Source organism: Camelus dromedarius, chromosome 18, assembly GCF_036321535.1.
Source record: "Camelus dromedarius isolate mCamDro1 chromosome 18, mCamDro1.pat, whole genome shotgun sequence".
Lineage (NCBI taxonomy): Eukaryota > Metazoa > Chordata > Mammalia > Artiodactyla > Camelidae > Camelus > Camelus dromedarius.
Window position 1 is genome coordinate 39,385,877 of NC_087453.1, and position 18,750 is coordinate 39,404,626.

The window sequence follows — 18,750 nt, forward strand, 5'->3', positions numbered from 1 at the left end:
CTTAGGTACTCTCTACTTACTGAGCTAATAACTTTAGTTACTAGTTCATACAAAGATGAATTATGAACATTTAAAATGTTTGGGTAACTAGGGTGGGGAAGGAGTGGGTGGAGGGAAAAATTGGGAGTTTGGGATTTGCAGATACTTATTACTATATATAAAATAGATAAACAGGAAAGTCCTACTGTGTAGCACACAGGGAACTACATGCAATAACTTGCAATTGCCTATAAAGATGAGAAAGAATATGAAAAGGATATATATATATATATATATATATATATATATATATATATATATATCTGAATCACTATGCTGTACACCGGAAATTAAGGCAACATTATAAACTGACTATACTTCAATTAAAAACAATTTAAAAATAAAAAAAATAAAATGCTTGGGTAACAACCATGACACCCACACCCTCAGAGAGAGAAAGGTGAAGGCGGGCACAGGCCCAGGGGCAGAGGAGGGAGTGGACGTGGCCGGTGAAAGAGGGCTGGAGAGCAGAGCTCCCCCAAGTTCATCTTCAAGGGGATGATCAGAGAAGACATGTAAGTGGGATTCTCAGCTGCCTCGTTTTCCTGGAAGAGAAGGTGGCTGATCCTTTGCAGACCCTACTGCTAACTCAGAGCCGTCATGTGCCACTAGCTTTCCTGCAGGACACCCCGAGGGTCCCAGGCTGTGGGCCAGTGCAGGTGGGCTGATAGATGGTCTGCCCAGCCAGGCCTGAGGGCTTCCAGATGCCAGGTCTGAGGCCCCTCCCCCACCCCACTACATAGAATTAGGTTACTGGAGCTTCTTTGGGCTCCTAGAGGGCTTACCTGGGACCTTATGTTTGGTCTCAGAGCCCAGGCCTGCGGGTGGAGAATCATGCCCACCACAGCACAGAGCAGAGTCCTGCAGGGGGTCAGCACTCCAAATAGTGTTGCAAGAAAATTCCAGTAGCTCCCTCCTGGCCAGGCACAACCAGAGTTCATCTGGTCCTCACCTCCATTCTGGTTTAATTTCTCACCTCTCCCTTCTGCCACTCCCATCCCCTGGACGTTTCTTTTTATCTTTATCTGCCTTCTTTCCTCAAGACTTCACTCCAGGTTCTCACTGGAGCCTCCCTTATCTACTCCCGCTGGCCATAACCCGTCTCTATCCCCTGCAGTCTCTTAGCCTCCCTGCATATACGAGTTTGCATATCTTGCTACTTTTCCTGCCATTACCCCTCCATGGACACCATCAACTGTAGCATGCTCAGGGCAAAAATCACATCCCATATTCCCTGGACACTCCTGAGTACTAACCTAGTGTTCCTATAGGCCAGGTACTCAAACAAATGTTGAGGAAACCATTTTTCCTTTACACATCTGGTTTTGCCTTACAGACCTCAACTCCAAATTTGCAGCATCCCATTTTTGTAGATCTTCTAGGCTCTTAAGGGAGAGACTAAGAAGAAGGGATCGAGAAAATAAAAGTTTGGTGATGCCCATTGGAAAGCACATCACACTCAGGACTTAAATACCTTGTGCTATGATGGATGGAGACAGGACTAGATGTGATTCTTACCACCAACATGGATATTCATTTGCCTTCTTTTTAGATTTCCCTCCTTTATTAAAGGACCTTGTGGATTATTTACGGGTTTACTTGCACAGCACTGCTTATGCTACATCCATGAGCCCCCTGACAGCAGAGCAAATCATCAGATCAATGAAATTCATCATGGGACTGGATGGGACCACGCAAGGTAAGAGGGTCTGCAGTGAGCACACCTCCCCTGAACTCCTTTCCTAGACCTTTTTCTGTCTCTCTTCTGCTCCATCAACCTCCCACCTTGTCAAATATACACCTTTTTCTTGACATAACCAATTTGTAAACCATGCCATGTGTACCTCAACAGTACATAATACATAATAGTACAGGGAGAAGAAATGTACTAGAACTGCTGTCAGCACAAAAGGGGGGGGGGAGCTTTTGAAAGCAAAGAAAGCTTTCTAATTCACCACTTAACATGATCAGCAAATGTGGATAATCTTGTTAAGTTGTGTTAAAATGGAGCAAACCTTGGTGTTCTTGGTTGAGACTGTATATTGTGTTTCCCCGAGAACAAACTAATCAGTTTAATATACATTTTTTTTCATCCACTCACCCATCTATCTATTCATTCATTCATTATTCATTCATTACCAGCCAGGGATGGGGAAGAAGAATTCCACTGCTGCCGTTTAAGGACACATGGACAGAACACTCACAATGGTAACTTTCCAGCCATTTCTTTGATGTTGGGTCCCCACAGCCAAGGTGGCTACTTTGTTCAACTCAAATGAGCTTAATCTTTTTTTGAAAAACTGTTTCATCAAAGGCTCTGGGAACTCTCCTTCTATCCTACAGTTTATATCCTACTACAGTGATGAATAGTGATGAAGAGGCAATCCAGTGAATGCATTTATGGAAGCAACAAGTCATCCCAGCCCCAGACCTGCCCGCTGGGCTGTAAAAGCCATGTTCTGCGAACTCCCAGCTGATGAGAAGCTCTGCCTTGTTTAGTGCAAACTTCCAAGTCTGCTATTTGAGCAGAAGTAAGAACAGACCCATCATTTTTCAATTTAATTAAAGCAGCAGAATGCCTTATTCACAGAAGCCTGCTGTATAAAACGGATTACAACGGGGCTGGTCTGGATGAAGTTGTATCTCCACCTTCCTCCAAACTGATTGTCCCTGAAAGCCCTTCTCTGGAGACACAGTGCTCCCCAGGTCACTGGGTTGAAAAGAAAGGAGAAACTTTTCTTTCTAAAGCAAAAAAAAAAAAAAAAATGCTTTCAGGGTGATTTTGTTCCTCCATGTGAAATGAAATGATTGATTGATCTCTAAGTTCCTTTCCAGCCTCATCTTTTGGGATTTATGATTCTGTGTCCTACTGAATAGTGAGAAAAGGCAATCAGAACCCAATTTAGGTTACACACATAAATGGAAAGCAGCTGCCTGGACTTGACCCCTGGGAGACCACTTGACTTGCTGTGTGGCCTTAGGCATGTGACTTAACTTATCTGTTCAACCCTGAGCAAGTTTATTTCTCTGTGCTTCAGTTCATCCAGCTGTAAAATAAGGAAGAGAATATCGATGAGTTAAGGTTTTTGTGAGGCTTAGGTGAATTAAGGCATATAAAATACTTTGCATTTTGACTGAAAACAATGTTACATATAGTAAGCATTATATAATGGCCTGCTACATTACTTGGTCTTATTCCCAAGAAGTATTTGGGCTGTGTCTCAGGAATGCTGTAGGAAGGATTCCTCTGTTGGAAGTGAGGTAAGACTAGATTTCCTTCAAGGTCCTGGATTAGTGAGGAGGAGTGAAATTAGGCCAGCGTAACAAATAAACCCTGACAATCTCAGTGGCTTAACTGAACCAGGGTTTACTTCTTGCTCACATGAGATCTTATACAAAGTGGACCACTCTCTGCACACTGCCCCTCCGTCGGAAGTGGCTCAAGCTGCTGCTAGCTTGAGGCTTGGCCATCTCACCACGTGGCCCCCACGATGAGAAAGAGCATCAGCCTGGAAGTGACACTCACCACCTTGCTTACAATCCATTGTCCAAAACCAGGCACAAGGCCCACCCGAATTTCAGGGAGTGGAGGTAGTAAAGTAAGGGACATGGATATAGATAAGAATAAGCAGATAGCTTTCAAACTTTCAAAACTGAAGTTAAAAATAGAGCTGTCTCTGTTCCCACAGAAGCTGTCAGGTTGTGTGAAAAAACTGGTCTGGAACCACTGGCTTCTCACAAGGTCATCTTAATGATCTTCTCAGTCTTGTGCATTTCTTACTGGAAAGCAGTGATCTGGACTTAAGCTAAAATGCAAGCTAGATATATTGTCCTAAAATGACCAGAATTATCCATTGGTCTTATTTTAGAGATGAATAACTAGAAAAAAGTAACTCTGAAAATTGTCTGTGTCTCAGTAAGGATCACTAAGTTCTTAAGCCCTGTAGGGTGTATGTAATCAGAATCAGTTGATTAACATGTACCCAGTTAGACAATCATTTCCTTCCAGCCTCTGCACTGCTTTACCGCTTGATCACAGACAACTCACTCTGTTTATCTGATCAGAAAAGATCCACAGAAAAATTACATTTAAAGATGTGATCACAGGTCCGTTGATAGCTGTCTATCATCAGTTTTCCTTCCTCCACGGTGGGCGATACTTCCCTTGGTTCTCTCTCTTAGCCTTATAATGAAAGAATTGCTTGGTTATTATTTTTAACTTCCCATTAAAGTTTCTCCCTTCATTCTTCTTGCCATCTTGAGAGAGAAAAGAAAGAAATAAACAGCAGGGGAAGTTATGTGCACACAGACTTGTGTTCTTAGGGTTAAGATAGGAGAATCAGGGAGAAAGATTGGGCAGTTTCTTTTCAAAGGAAATGGACAAAAGAAAGTGGTAGGAAAGAAACTGACAGAAGCATCAAAGGCACACAGTGAGTGACCATGCCAGCCGCACTGACGACAATGCCTGCTTTAAATAAGATAAACATGACTGGTGGGGAACTTTGCATTAACTCACCCCTTTCTACAGAGACAGACCAACTCTCAGGGCAAAGTTGCCCAGAGCTCAAAGGGGCACAGTATACCAAGCCAGAGCTGCCTTAGGACCTGCGACAGAGCCTCACCCCGGCCTTCAGCTTCCACCTTCTCCCCTGCAGCTGTGATTGGAGCCTTCCGAGGCTTTGTTTTGGGCTGAGTTTAGGGAGCTGTTGGCTGGGTCTTTTCCGTGATGAATGTCTTCACTTTCATCTGCAAGGCAAAGCCATACGCTTCAAAGAAAGGCAGGCGACAGGAATAAGGTCAGTGTTCCTTTGAAGCCAAGGTTCAAAGATGAAATAGCAGTCCCAGTGAAATGACAGTGTTTATGCACAAACAGCCACCCTCACCCTGCTGCCAGGCTGCTGGCAGCGTTAATGCACTCGAGCTGAGGGACTGTGATCGCCCGTGCCTTCCCCAGGCCCGGAGGCACTTTTAGTCTCCCTGCTGTCACCCTATGTAGCAGGGTGAGTCCAAAGTGGAGACTTGGTTCCTCCATTCTAATGGATGTTGGGGGGGTCCACCAGCCAGACTAACACTGCAAACTCCTTAACAGCAAGAACTGTGCCTTGAATTAATTTGGGGTTCCTCTGAGTGTCAAACCCACTTGCCAGGCTTAATAAGTATGTCATGACTCAACTTCCACCTTGCAGATACACCCGATTTCAGGTCTGTTTATGCTAAAAAGATGGAGGGGAGTTTCTCTCACAGGACAGGGAGCTGGGAGTCAGGCCCACACCAGTTGTGGCAGCTGCAGGGAGCCCTTGGGCACAGGGACCCCTCGGGCACAGGGACCCCTCAGGGAAAGACATCACTTTTGAAAAGACCCAGAAAGATGGCGGCTCGGTCATTTTCTTCATCTAGATGTGGCACAAATAATCACAGGAGGGTGAGCCCCAAACCACGACAACCACTCCCCTAAAGAAAGCACTGTCAGCATTCGTCTTTTATCTATTTAAATCTTTGATGCATATTTTTCAGTTAATTAGTCAACATTCTTTTTGAACTCCAACTTTGGCCTTGTGTCCCTACCCTCCATTCCCCCAACTCGGGGTAACCGTTCACTTCTCAGAGAAAATAAAAGTTGGACGGCGAGGAGGACTTAGGGCGCGTGCTTTGCAGCCAGACTGCATGGGGCCCAGTCCCTGACCCACCACTGGCTCCATGAATGGCAAGTTGCCTACCCTCTCTAGCCTCAGTTCAATGCTTGTAAATTGGGGTTGTGGGGGGGATAAAAGGATGTAATATAGGTGGTGAACTTCCTTTGATGCTGGATGCTTAGTGAACACTCAGAAAAGGTGAACAATTACTGTTACTTTTAATGCATCTTCCTTCTCTAATTTTTCCAATATTTTTTCCTCATCCTGGAATCTTCCTGTCTTTCAGGCTCACACCTACTCCACCAGCAAATCCTGCAGCACTACCTTTGCCATATTCCTGGAATCTGGTCGCCTCTCCTCGTCTCTGCCACGGCCTTCATCAGCTCTCCCCTTAATCCCTGGAGCGGCTCCTGAACAGTCTTCTCACTCCTGCCCTTCACTTGTTCTCTACACAGAAGCCAAAGTTATCTTTAAAAAAAAAAAGGCTGCTCTGACCTCCACGCAGAACTTTCCACTGCTTCCCATCTTACTCAGTGTAAAGTCCAGACTGAGCCCTTCAGGGCTTCTCGGGGCATGGTTTCCATGTTTCCCACCACTCCTGCCCTTGCTTGGTCCACTTCCAGCAGCTAGCATCCTGGTTTTCCCTAGAACTCGGGGAACAGCTCCCACAGAGGGCCTTTGCACTTGCTGGCCTCTCTAGAACAGCGCGTCTGCCAACACCCATGTGGCCCACTCCTCACTGTCCTCCCATCTTTACTCAAAATCAGCCTTAGGAGCAGAGCAGCTGTATCCTTAATGGCACACACCTCCGTGTCTCGCCAACTCTCCTTACCTTGCTTCACTCTTCATACCATTTGTGAACAGCTGACACATCATATATGCCTCTGCTCACTTTCTGGTTTCCCTAGGGTATAAACTCCAGGAGAACAAGCATTTTGTCTGTTTTGTTCATCACACTGAGAACAGAGCCTGGCAATGACGAGTTCTCACCAAATATTCATTGACTCCTCTCTTTCCTTCTTAGCTCAGCAGATAAACCACCTTCATCCCCTTCACATCTCTGTGCTTGATTCTCTAACCACCTTCTAAAGGCACCAGCCCCTTTGCTCAACCATGAACTCGTTCATTTCCTTCATCCTAAAATGCTGCACCTTATCCCTTCTTCCATTTCAACAGCCACTGAGTCACACCCGTTTCTTTGCTGCAAATCTTCTCAAAAGAGTGGCCCATTCTGCCCACTCCCCCTCATCCTCCCCACTCCGCCATCAGCCCTCATCCTCTGCCCGTCTCCATGCGTCTGCTCCCTCAGGGGTCCCAGATGCCCACCTACCCTGCTGGTCCTCCTCCTTCCAGACTTGACCGAGCTCTTCATGTCCTCCTCTCTCCTTGAGAACAGTCTTCCCTTCATTGTGGAAGATGCTTCTCTTTTCTGGTTCTCTATTTCTCTGTCTGTTCTTCCTCCCCTTTCCTGCTAGGTCTTCTTCCCTGTTTGCATTTGTCAGTATTCTGTCCTCTACTCACTTTGCATTTCCTCCTGCACAAATTGCCCCTCTTTTTCCTTTCTGTTACGTAGAAACGTGCTTCTGAAACTCGAGCCTGTATCAGAGTCACTGAAAAGGTGATGAAAACCTCTCCACGTCAGAGCAGACAGAGGACCGCTCCGTGCCTAACGCGTTCCTTATCTCACCAAAACGGCTGTAGGAAAATAATCCCTTGATTCAGTCAGCTTTTCCTGCTGTGACCTTCTGGGAGAGGCTGATGGGATAACCACCAACTTTGTGAATCGCAAAACCGCCCTTTGCTATCACATGCATGAACATGTTTGATTTGTTTATAATTGAGTGGTCAGCAGTGTTTCCCTGGAGAGGAAAATAGTGGTGGGAACACACTTACAAGTGAAAATAAATACAGAGTCCCAATTCCCAATGTATAGGATCCGATTTCAGTAGACTACACCTTCATCATCACTTATAAAATCTCCTGTGCTTAAAAAATCACACCTGCCCCTCTTTGCCCTTTCCTTAAAGGGAAGGAGTTTCTGGGTGGCAGGGTGGGAGAGGCGGGCAAATGTGTCTGCATGTTGTATAGGTAGAGAAAAACTAAAGGTCAAATTAAGATGGAATAATGAATCATGTTCTTCCTGGATATAAAGCAATTAAGTATCAGGTTCCTCAAAAATATACAAATTTGACAGGATGGGACACAATAAGGCACTTTATCTTTTTAATTTAATGTGTTTTCTGAGTATAATATTCTGGGATTATTGCTGTAAAAAGATGAGACATGATCTGAGGGGATTTCTGCATCCCTCCCCCATCATCTTTAAATTATCAATCAAACTTAGATACTATCTAGATAATTACCTCAATTCTCCACTTTCAGTATGAAGGAAAAGCTTAATTAGCCTGTCAGAGTATGGAGACCTAGGCTTGGGTGAATTTTAGTAGGAAAGCCAGTAAGAGAAAGATGGGGAAACTGAATAAAAAATTAGAGCTAAGAACCCCCGTCCACTGTACCAGTACAGGGGATCTTCCTCAAGCTGGACATCCGCTGCCCTTTGGAAAACCAGAATTGCACCAGCCCAACAGAGGGCCTCCTCACACTGACTCTAAATGAGGTTCTACTTCTTGTATGACTTGAGAAATGTTCAAAACATTCTGTCTGTGAAGAAGCTGCTACCTCAGCCCAAAAGATTCTGTCCGCATGTCCCAAGCTGTCTTTGTTGAGGCTGGGGAGTGAGGACTCTCAGCTCATGGGATCACTCATCTTTTTCACTCTGAGTTTCAGCCTCTGGGATGGAGAGATTTGGGTGAGGTCTTTATATATATATATATATATATATATTTAATTGAAGTATAGTCAGTTTACAATGTGTCAATTTCTGGTGTACAGCAAAATACTTCAGTCATACATGAACATACATATATTTGTTTTCATATTCTTTTTCACCATATGTTACTGCAAGACATCATATACAGTTCCCTGTGCTATACAGCATGAACTTGTTGTTTATCTATTTTATATATATCAGTTAGTATCTGCAAATCTCTAACTCCCAATTTATCCCCTCCAACCCCTCTTCCTCCCTGGTAACCACAAGTTTGTTCTCTACGTATGAGAGTCTGTTTCTGTTTTGCAAATAAGTTCGTTTGTTGGGTGAGGTCTTTTAAATCCACGTTTGGTTCTATTATGGAAGTCACTACTTACCATGATGTTGCCCATTCTAAAATTAAAACTGAGTATTCTGTCCCTTCCCTACAAAATCCTTGGTTCTGGTCTACAAGAATATCCACAGGGTGAAAGATGACTGTGGTTTCTGTGCAGAAAGGAACAGCAATGGAAAGGGGGATGTACTTAGTTGAAGAAGTTCAGATCATGTTCAAACCCACAGATTAGTCAAAATTAAAATCCTAGAAAACAATTGGCGTCCTCTCTGATTTCCTTCCCTCATTTTGGCCCCTTGGCCACCACAAAGACCTTCCTTGCTCCTGACCCCAGACACAAACGCTCTTGTGTTTTCTGCTACTTCAGCTCATCTCTCAGAACAGGCTCATACCCAAATTTGGGGACCAAGCAAAATCTGGACTCAGAATAGCTTGGAACAGAGGTTCATGATAGAGTGACACTTCCAGTTCCTGCCACTAGCCCAGAGAGACCTCCTCTAACCACCCTTTCTAAAAGGTCACCCCCTCCCTCATGGGTGACTCTATCTACTCCCTTATTCTGCACCATTTTCCCTCACAGCACCGATCACTACCTGGAGTTATGTCCTTGGTTCCTTGGTTATTGTCTGTCCCCCATAGGAGAACATAAGTACCATGAGGGCAGGTACACTGTCCCCAACCTCAAGCAGTATATGTTGGCTGAACGAATAATCCCATTCAATATAAGCTCTGGCCTTATCCCATCAACTATTCACAAAAGGCACTGGTACCACCCTCCTGCACAGGTGTGGCATTTCCTCTCTCTGGAAGACCCTCATCTCTCCCCCCACAACACTCTAAACCCATTCTTTATCTCTTGAACCCTTGTTCAGCCTTCTTATCCCTATTTTAGTAGTCTCAGTCAGGAAATAATCCTTCCCTGCCTGTTTCATGCAAACTTTGCTCCTGTGTTCATCACACACTCTTTAACCCAGTCCTTCAAATAGTAGTGATTACTTAATGGTGTCTTAAGCATCAAATATGTGAATGAATGAATACTGAATGCCTGATCTGGGGTCAAGCAAATTTCTTGGACAAGGCTTGGAATCTAATCACCCTCTATAAGCAATGACCATATCATTTCTTTAGAGGTTACCTATAGAATTATTATGGTTCAAATACTGGAGTTAAAAGCACTCCCTTGGTAAGTAAATGCATAGGCCAAAATCTCGAATTCCTCTTCTATTCTTTCAATAAGCAAATGGTTTTGCATTATTACGTTCTCTAAGGCTTTGTCTAGAACCATCTAAAACAGAAGTAAGCCGGATAAATCAAGCCAATGCTACTCAAATAGCAGAAACAGAAATGGAGTTTTTCCATTAATTATCCAGGCAGTTAGCTGAGTCCCTCACTTAAGGTTTCCTATGGAGACACCATCCAAAGCTCAAAAGTGCATTTGAGTCTTTTATACCCAGTAATCAGCAAGGACTGGGCACCAGCTAATCCTCTCTGTCCAAGTTGAATTATATTTCCAAATAGAAGTGAGTAGGTTGATTCTTAAGCACCCAAAATGGCATTTCCCACTGAGTACACAGGAGGGACCTTCTTCCCTCCTCTCCCCCGTCTTAAAGATGACTTGCACTTAGGATCTTTTTCAGTCAAGAAACTTCATGTTTTCATGACATTACTGGTGACTAGTAATGAGAGGTTGAGAAACTAAAATTCCCACAGAAGATTTAAGAATTTACACCATTCAGCTACTGAAAAGTAAAAAGGCATTAGGGTCTTGAATCCTTGAAAATTTTCACGGTATCTTTCTTTACAAGGCCAGTATTGGTCAAGGTTAATTAACTTGTAACCAAGGTTAATAAGCTGTTGTAACAGACAAACTCCAAGATATAACACAATAGATGCATGTGTTGCAGATATAAAGTCCAAAATGGGTGCTCCTGTCAGGCAGATAGTTCTCTTCTAGGAACTCAGCCTCTTCCTTCTTGTGGCTCCTCCAGCTTCAACATATGGCTCCCAACATTGCCACCAAAGGGGTAAGGAGCATACAGGATCATGTGTGTGATGTTTTCAGGGGCCATAAAAGCACATTTCATTTCTGCCCATATCCTATTGGCTCAACCCAGTCATGTGACCTTGCCTAACCACAAAGGATCCTGGGAAATGAAGTTAACTGTCTTCCTGGGAGAAGGAAATGGCTTCGGTGAACAGTTAGCCAGTCTTTGCCACAGTGCTTAACCTCAGTCCGGGACATTCTTTCCCAGACATTCTGATGGACGTAGGCTGTGGGAAGACGTCGTATATTTTAGACAGTTTCCCAATCTTTCTCTATTGACTTAGTAAATAAACTCTTGACCTGGAATGGAATAAAAGTAGCTAAAGGAAAAAAGAAAAACAATGTTCAAAGGACTGAAGATGAATCTCTTCCTTTTACAGGGACTCTCAGGGCTTCTAGGCTGGCTTTTACTACAAGCACATCTGCTTTTTTCTCACAGAACCTAGTCCCAGGCCATGGCAGATACTGAGACTGTTCCCATTATTATGGTGCTAAATTCCCCCAATACTGTGTACTTTTTGGAGGCAGAAAGTGGACCCTGGGCATAGTGCTTCCCAAAAAAAATTTAAAAGATGAGAAATTGGAATAGCTCTGGAAGTCTGGTCAGAACAGGAAAGAGTGTATATTTTGGAAGTAGTAACACATTCTTAGAAATTCAGGACTTTTTTTGGAACGGAGGATGTGATGAGACAGAAAGTTATAAATTGCATCGCTATCAGTAAATTGTAAACTATAATTTAAAACATGACATTTAAGAGCATGGACATTTAGGTTAGTTATCTGAATTGGATAGGGTTATTTTGAGTCGCCCCAACTCTCATTCAGCCACACTGTGGTTCTGTTGAGACCATGGACTGAAAAGAGGCTAAGAGGCTTAAACAACTATCAAACCTCTGATGTTCATTACATCGGCACCCAGCACACGACTAGTCAAAGTAACAAAGTCACAAGAGAGAACTGAATTCTGAGCCCAGGTAGAGAAATAAAGCTAGCAACTTCATAGCGAGACTGGATTTACATGAAAATATGATTCTGATCAACATCCCTTTGAGTATTTCATCTGCTTTGGGAAGTAGTAGAAGCTGTGTGCCTCTGTTGTTATGTCCACTCGGGCAAGTTCACTCCAGATAACTCATTCTATACCATTTCTGGGTACAGAATTTATTAAAAAGTTTTTATATTTTTATACATTTATAAAAGCTTTTTATAAATACAAAAGTCTTAAATTTCTGTTTTCTTTTAAATTCAGTTATTAGAAGGAGCTGAATAAAATGGCAAGGTCTTTCAAGTAACTTCATTAATTCATGTATCTCAATCATTTTTCTTTCTTTACCCTCTGGAGAGGAAATTAAGATAAAAGATTTAAAATATAATGCATTTGCACTGAAAAATACAGCCAGGCTTCCTTGTTGCATTATTTTGTCTGGATTATTTCTTTCATCCTGATCATTTATGAAATCTTATCATGAAATTGGCAGGTGAGGTACTGACCCTGCTTGTAACCCGACAAGGACTTGGAGAAAGTGGCCCCCATGCCTTCCAGCTGTGACCTTGGACCTTTGCTGTGATCCCTGGAACAGGGCACACATATTTTTACACTTGAGTTTGATAGGTTTGAAAAAATGGGAGTGACTGGGAGGATTTAGGGCTTTGAAAGGGGAAAGAAAGGAGTACACGGGGTGACAGCAGTTCTCTCTCCCGAGTGGAATTTTCTCACTTTCCTACTGTTTATATTTGACATGAGATCCATTCACAAACCACTTTTGTAAGCTGATGCTCTTCTGCAGAGCCAGCTGTTTAGGGCTGCAAACTACCCTTTTCCATCGGAACCATCAAGCTTATCTTACAGATGTTCTTGGTAAGTTACTCTTCACCCAGGATCTCTGTGAAGAGGAGACAGTGAGGACCATAAGGACGGTGATCAGTGAGTTGAAGCTAGGGTCATTAGACGCAGAGTTTTTAAAGGTCTTCTCAGCATCTACCTTGGTAGAGAGTTCAGTGGATAAAAAACAGAATTCCTACAAGTTCGTTTCTTCCCCCTAAACCCAGAAACATTGTTAGTTCTACCCCTTTGAAATCCCTCAATGAAGCAGAGGAGTCCAAATAGAATCCCACCCAAGATGGGCTGTCTGAGGCCCCCAGCATCCAAGGCTCACCGCATCACTGAGGGAGGACAGAGCTGCTGCTCCCGAAATATCTTTGTCACTTGGTTACCAGCTGGAGATGCAGAGAGAGGCAGAGAAAGAGACAGAAGGCACGGAGAGGGGCATTTTCTAAATCGTTTCAGGCCACTGGCATTTCAGTAACAGCTAATGCAAAACAGATGGTGGTGCTACGCTCTGCTGGCTTTCAACTGAGGGGCTCCTCCATCCGTGATTAATCACCTGTGCTGGGGGTTAAAGACTTCTACCTGGTCTTTGTGTGTGTGTGGGGGGGACCTAAGGTGGGGGTTAGCAAGCAAAGGGACAGGCATTGCCTCTTTGCCCTATTGCTTCTTATGTGTTTGTTGGACAACTGGGGTGAATCCCAGAAGCACAGAATGAGCCCACCTTTGGAACCCCAACTAGGAGGGGAAGTTTGTCTGATTGTGCAGAAATAGCTCAAAAAATGTTCCACAATGTTCTGTCAGTTCATTTACTTCATATGAAGAGTTACCAAGGGTAGAATTTTATGTTAGATCAGTGAATTCTGCACTCTCTTTGAGCCCTTAAAAAATTTTCCCAGCAAGAGTGTAGAGAGAATCTGTTTGTCTTTTAAATGGCACTAGGGCAAAAGGATAGCGTTGCCACTTCCTTCCTTCTGTCCTACGAACGAGATATCCTTTTACACCACATGTCCTACAGAAGTGTCCTCTTCTCTTTTGTTTCCTCTGTGTGGACTCTGAGACAGGGCGTTGTGATGTAACCCACCTGGAATTCCCTGCTGGTTTTGTACAATGGACAAGGAAAGGACATGATTCCAGCTGTAGGATCTTTGAGGGTGAAGGGGATGGATCTCTGTTTCCCCACCACGGGTTCATTGTCAGCTAAGCAGCAAAATCCCAAATGCAACAGTGACCATGCCCCAGCTTTCCAATTGTCTGCAGAGGTTTGTAGAGAAAACCAGCTCCCCCACCAGCCACAGCTGGGGAGGATTAAGCAGGTGGATTTGTGCCTGGAGAAGCCCAGCATGTGCTCTGGGCTAGGGATAATGTATTAGGTCTCTGTTTCTGCAGAGCAGACTGCCACAAACAGCGGCTTAAAACAACACCCATTTACTATCTGCCAGTCTCCTGGGGTTGGGAGTCAGGCAGGGTGGTTTCTTCTCTGCTCAGGTTCTCACGAGGCTGGATTCAACACTGTCAGCAGCTGCCCTCTGTTCTGGAGCTCAAACTCCTCTCTTAAGCTCACGTGGTTGTAGCAGGACCCAGGTCCCAGGGCTGCAGAAGTGAGGTCCCTGCTTCCTTGTCAGCTGTCAGCTGGGGCCCCTCCCAGCTTCCAGAGACTTGAATTTCTTACCCCGAGGCCCCTCCATCTTCAAACCCAGCAGTGGAGACTACCCATGTCACATCCCTCTCTTTCTCCTTGAACCTCCTTTTGCAGGAAGAACCTGGTCCTTTCTCTGGGCTCACCTGATTAGGTCTTAGGTTAATGTCCCTAAAATTGACTGTACCTTTGTAAAAGAGGAGGATTTAAGTAATGAGATTTCCAGGGATCATATACTTCAACTTGAATACTGATAATGAGAATCATTCTGGTGAACACTTAATTCTGAGAGACAAGCAAACATCAGACGATACGTCCTGGGCACCAAAACAAACAAACAAACAAACTGAGGAAGGTACAGGAACAGCCAGATTGGCTGCAGGTGCCCCAGGTCACTTCCACTGATCACGGAGACCCAGCCTTAGAGGGAAAATCCAAGCCCTAGGGGGCAAAAACCACTGCAAATGAATGGCTTTCAAAATTATTGAACCATAAAATTTTTTTTAAGAACTTGTACATGGAAGTCCATTTTATAATTTTTTTTTTAATTTTAGAGCACTCATATAGGATTTATTGTGGCCACTCTCCTGAGTGCTTAATACTGAATCCTCAATGGTATGAAATGGGCACTGTTATTATTATTGTTGTCATTGTTATTATTCGCACTTTACAGTTGAAGGACCTGAGTTGTAGAAAAACAACAACAACAACAACAAAAAAAAGAAGACAGCTTCTGGATAAAATTCAACATGCAATTTTAGCTTTTGTTGCATTTTGAGTAAAAATAGTTGGCTGAAAAAAAAAAAAAAAAGAACCTGAGTTGTAGAAAGATGAAACATTTTACCCAAGATGGCAAAGCTGATTCTGAACCCAGGACACTGGGCTCACAGTCCTTGGGGACTTGGTCATGATCTTGTTGTAGTGGAAACAAGTTGGGGGGAGGGAGAGATTGGATCTCCCACCTGCTGAGCCTCTCCCTCAGTCTTTCCCTGAACCCCCTCCCCGAGGCTTCCTCAGTGCACCCTCCCCAGCAAACACTTTGAAAACCAGAGGGTTGACCTGTAGGCACTGCCCCACTGGGGGCATCCTAGTGGCCACTTTCATTTATGTGGTTTCTCAGAGCCCTTCCAGGGGACCCGGTGACCAGATGACTCATCCAGGACCTGTGCTTGTCCTTGTTCCCACGGCAGGTGCTGACACGTCTCCTCTCCCACTTCTGCTGTCGCTCTGGCCCCTTTATCTATCCTGCCACTTCAAGATTCTCCCTTGTCCCACTCCACACACCACATATTGTAAATCCTCTGCCCAAACTCCCTCAGAACACTGAGTGTCCTGCTGGTGATCCTGCCATGGCTCCCTGGTCCCCACCAACTCTCCAGTCAGCATCTGCAGCTCTCAGGGTCCGATTCCACTGATCTTTCTCACTACTGTAAACCAAACATTCTAGGCAAGTGAGCTCCCCATTCCCCCAGCGCACAAGGGGTTAATTTACCACCTCTAGGTCTTTGCTCCAAACTCCCAGAACATTTCTTACATAGGGCCTTCAGCTTTCTACCTTCTGTCATTATTACATTCATTTTTCTGGTCTGTAAGCTCCTTGGAAATAGTAAATTTCTTCATCTTTTCATCCTCCCCCAAGTCCTGGGAATTAGAAAGAGCAGCTGTCATCATCCCCATTGAACAGATCAGTAAATTAAGGCTCAGAGATGAGTGACTTGCTCATCTCCATAGAAAGGAGAAAAGGGCAGGTGGAAACTGATACATGGATCTGTGATGGAGCAAAAATGTTTAGAGACAAAATTGCTGTCTGGCGTCTTCAATTAGAATCAGCCTTATTATCTTCATAGAATCAACAACCATGATATAATTTATGACTTCAAGTCATGGTTCTAAAGTGGGGAGCACACCACAGTTACACAGGGTTTTTTTTCTAGATGTTCCACACCAGCCCTTCTGGAGCAGAACCTCTGCACAGGGGGTCTTCTGTGAGTTTTCCAGAAAAAAAAAAAAAAAACTCCCAGAAGCCTCTTGTGTGCACCCCTGTTGAAGAATCACCAACTCGCAGGGTTCCCTACCTGGTCCTCCAAAGTATCCTATTTGATGTGCAAAATTCCATAATTAGTGGTTTGCTAAGATACTGCTCTCTATTTAAGTGCAGATTAACATCAAATCTTGTATCTTGTCACTCCTGTAAGTATTTGAGAAGTACTGCTATGAAATAGGCCTGCTAACTCTGTCTAGAGCTGTCCTCTGGCTCTTCTCATGTGTATGTTATCTTAAAACTGCACCGTCTTCTATTAGATTATTTCTTTCCAAACAGTCCCAGAAGTTGTTCACCCTCTGTTCCACCTTGGCAGGAGGCTCTGGTACATAGTGAGTGCTTTTCATCTGTGAAGGATACGAATCCACGAATCATGGGACTCACACCTTGTCAAGAAGGAGTTTCCCAGCTTCTTTCTCAGAGCAGACTTTGATAGACCCAGGGGCACAGCCAGTGTCCAGGTCAGCTGGGCGATGCAGTCATGATCTCCGGACTTGGTTTCCTCATCTGTGAAAGAGGCCCCAAAACACATCTCCTGGCTCATAGTAAGTGCACAGGAGATGTCCATTCTCATCCTTCCTTGTGGATTAGCCCACAGTAGTGTATTTGAGTGGTGGGTGGGAGTGGATGGTGGAGGCAGCGTCGTGAAATCTGGCCACGTAGACAGCCATCCTCCCCCGATGTCGGGCCTGCTGGCTTCTGCTCCTGCATGCACTCCACAGGAGCCCAACTGAGTGGGCTGGACAGTCCTTGGAACACGTGTCTGTGACTATAAAACATGCCGTAACCTTGGAATCCGGACATCAAAAGAGAGAGCTTCAGTGCACAGTAAAAATGTGTGCTCCCTCAGCAAACCCCTGAAAACACTGCTTTCTCCATCCCACTGGGGAGCTCGTCGCTGCTAATGGGATTCTTATGCTTCTTGTCGCTCTGTAGCCTCTTGATCTTTACTGAGCTCCCTCTGCCCCTGAGTATGCTGGAAATAGACTGTCCTGTCTGGTGTCCAGAGCTTAATATAACAGATGCTAGTTCCTGCTGCCACGTTAAAATTTGACTCCAAGGTCTCTCCACAGCACCCCTCACTCTCCCCAGGCCAGGAGGAGAAGCTAAGGGTGAGCATCAGACAAAGAAGGGGAGGGAGGCCAAGGGCAGGAGGAGGCCTTCTCAGACCACTGCAAACACTCTTTAGGGTCAATTTGGTTGTTCAGAAAGGTTGAATTCATGAATAGGGTGCCAAGATGGCAGAGTAGAAGGACATTCTTAGCTCACCCTCTCCCACAAATAGACAAAGAGAGACATTCACAGACCCACCCATTCACTCAGAACAACTGCTGACCTTTGACAAAACATTGCCTTCTTCAAAAGACAAATTTCCTCACAAAATCTGGTAGGAGGGGAAAAAAAAAAACAAAAAAGAAATTAGTGCAGGACCTGTCCCCTGGGGAAGGAAGTGGCAAAGGAGGAATAGCACTCTTATGCTGGGACACCCATCTCCAACAGAGAGGTCAGCTGGGAAGGAGGGGGAACCTCCAAGTCTTGGAGGAGCACACAGCAGTCTCGTGGCCAACAGAACTGAGAGAAACAAGCACAAAGGGTCCCTGAGATCCCCAGCCCTAGACATGAGCCAGTAGGGGTCAGCTGGGACTGGCTGCCCAAGCTGGGTAGAGGGCTGGGGCCAACTGTGCAGAGGTGGCCCCAGGGGTGTGGAGTGTGCTGTAGGCTGTGGCTGGGAGTGTATACAGAACAGAATAGCCTGGGTCCCCTATTAAAAAAAAAAAGCAACACTGCTGTTGCACGTTGTGAGGAGGGGCACAATGCAGCTGGGCTGTAGCCTCTGTCTCCCCAGTCCTGTGGCACCATCACTGGCTAGAGAAGAGAGGCGGGGCTCAGCCATGGCCACCATATTCGCTGGTGTGCAGCTCCCAGGTGGAGGTGGAGTTCAAACCTAAATCTGTACTCAGGGGCTCGGCAACTGCATAGGCAGGACAGATTTGTTTACAGCCCCAGGCAGACAGGACCGATTTGCGATGCTTGTGCCTTTGTGGACCCACATCTCTAAGACAAACAAGCAAGAAGCAGAGTTCTGGTACACAGTGGGGGTGAGTGCAAGTGTAGAGTTTTCAGCCGACCTGTGCACCATATGGGGATGTGGTGATGGGGACAGCGCTGACCCAGTAGCCCACCATGATCCAGGTGTGTGACCCAGAAGTCAACGGATCTGCACTAGTAGCTCTGAAGGCAGAGAACCTGGGGGACACCAGAGCAGAGTACTGACATTCCCGCAGATAAAGTGGGGACAAGGGGAGCATCAACAAAGAGTACTTGAAGTGCTCCAACCCTGCCTACCATGCACCACAACTGAGAA

General features: G+C 44.9%; 1 pseudogene; it reads left to right on the forward strand.

Moving 5' to 3' along the window:
* Positions 1-18,750, forward strand: part of LOC105099897 (serine palmitoyltransferase 3-like) — a 102,675-nt pseudogene that overhangs the window by 68,075 nt on the left and 15,850 nt on the right.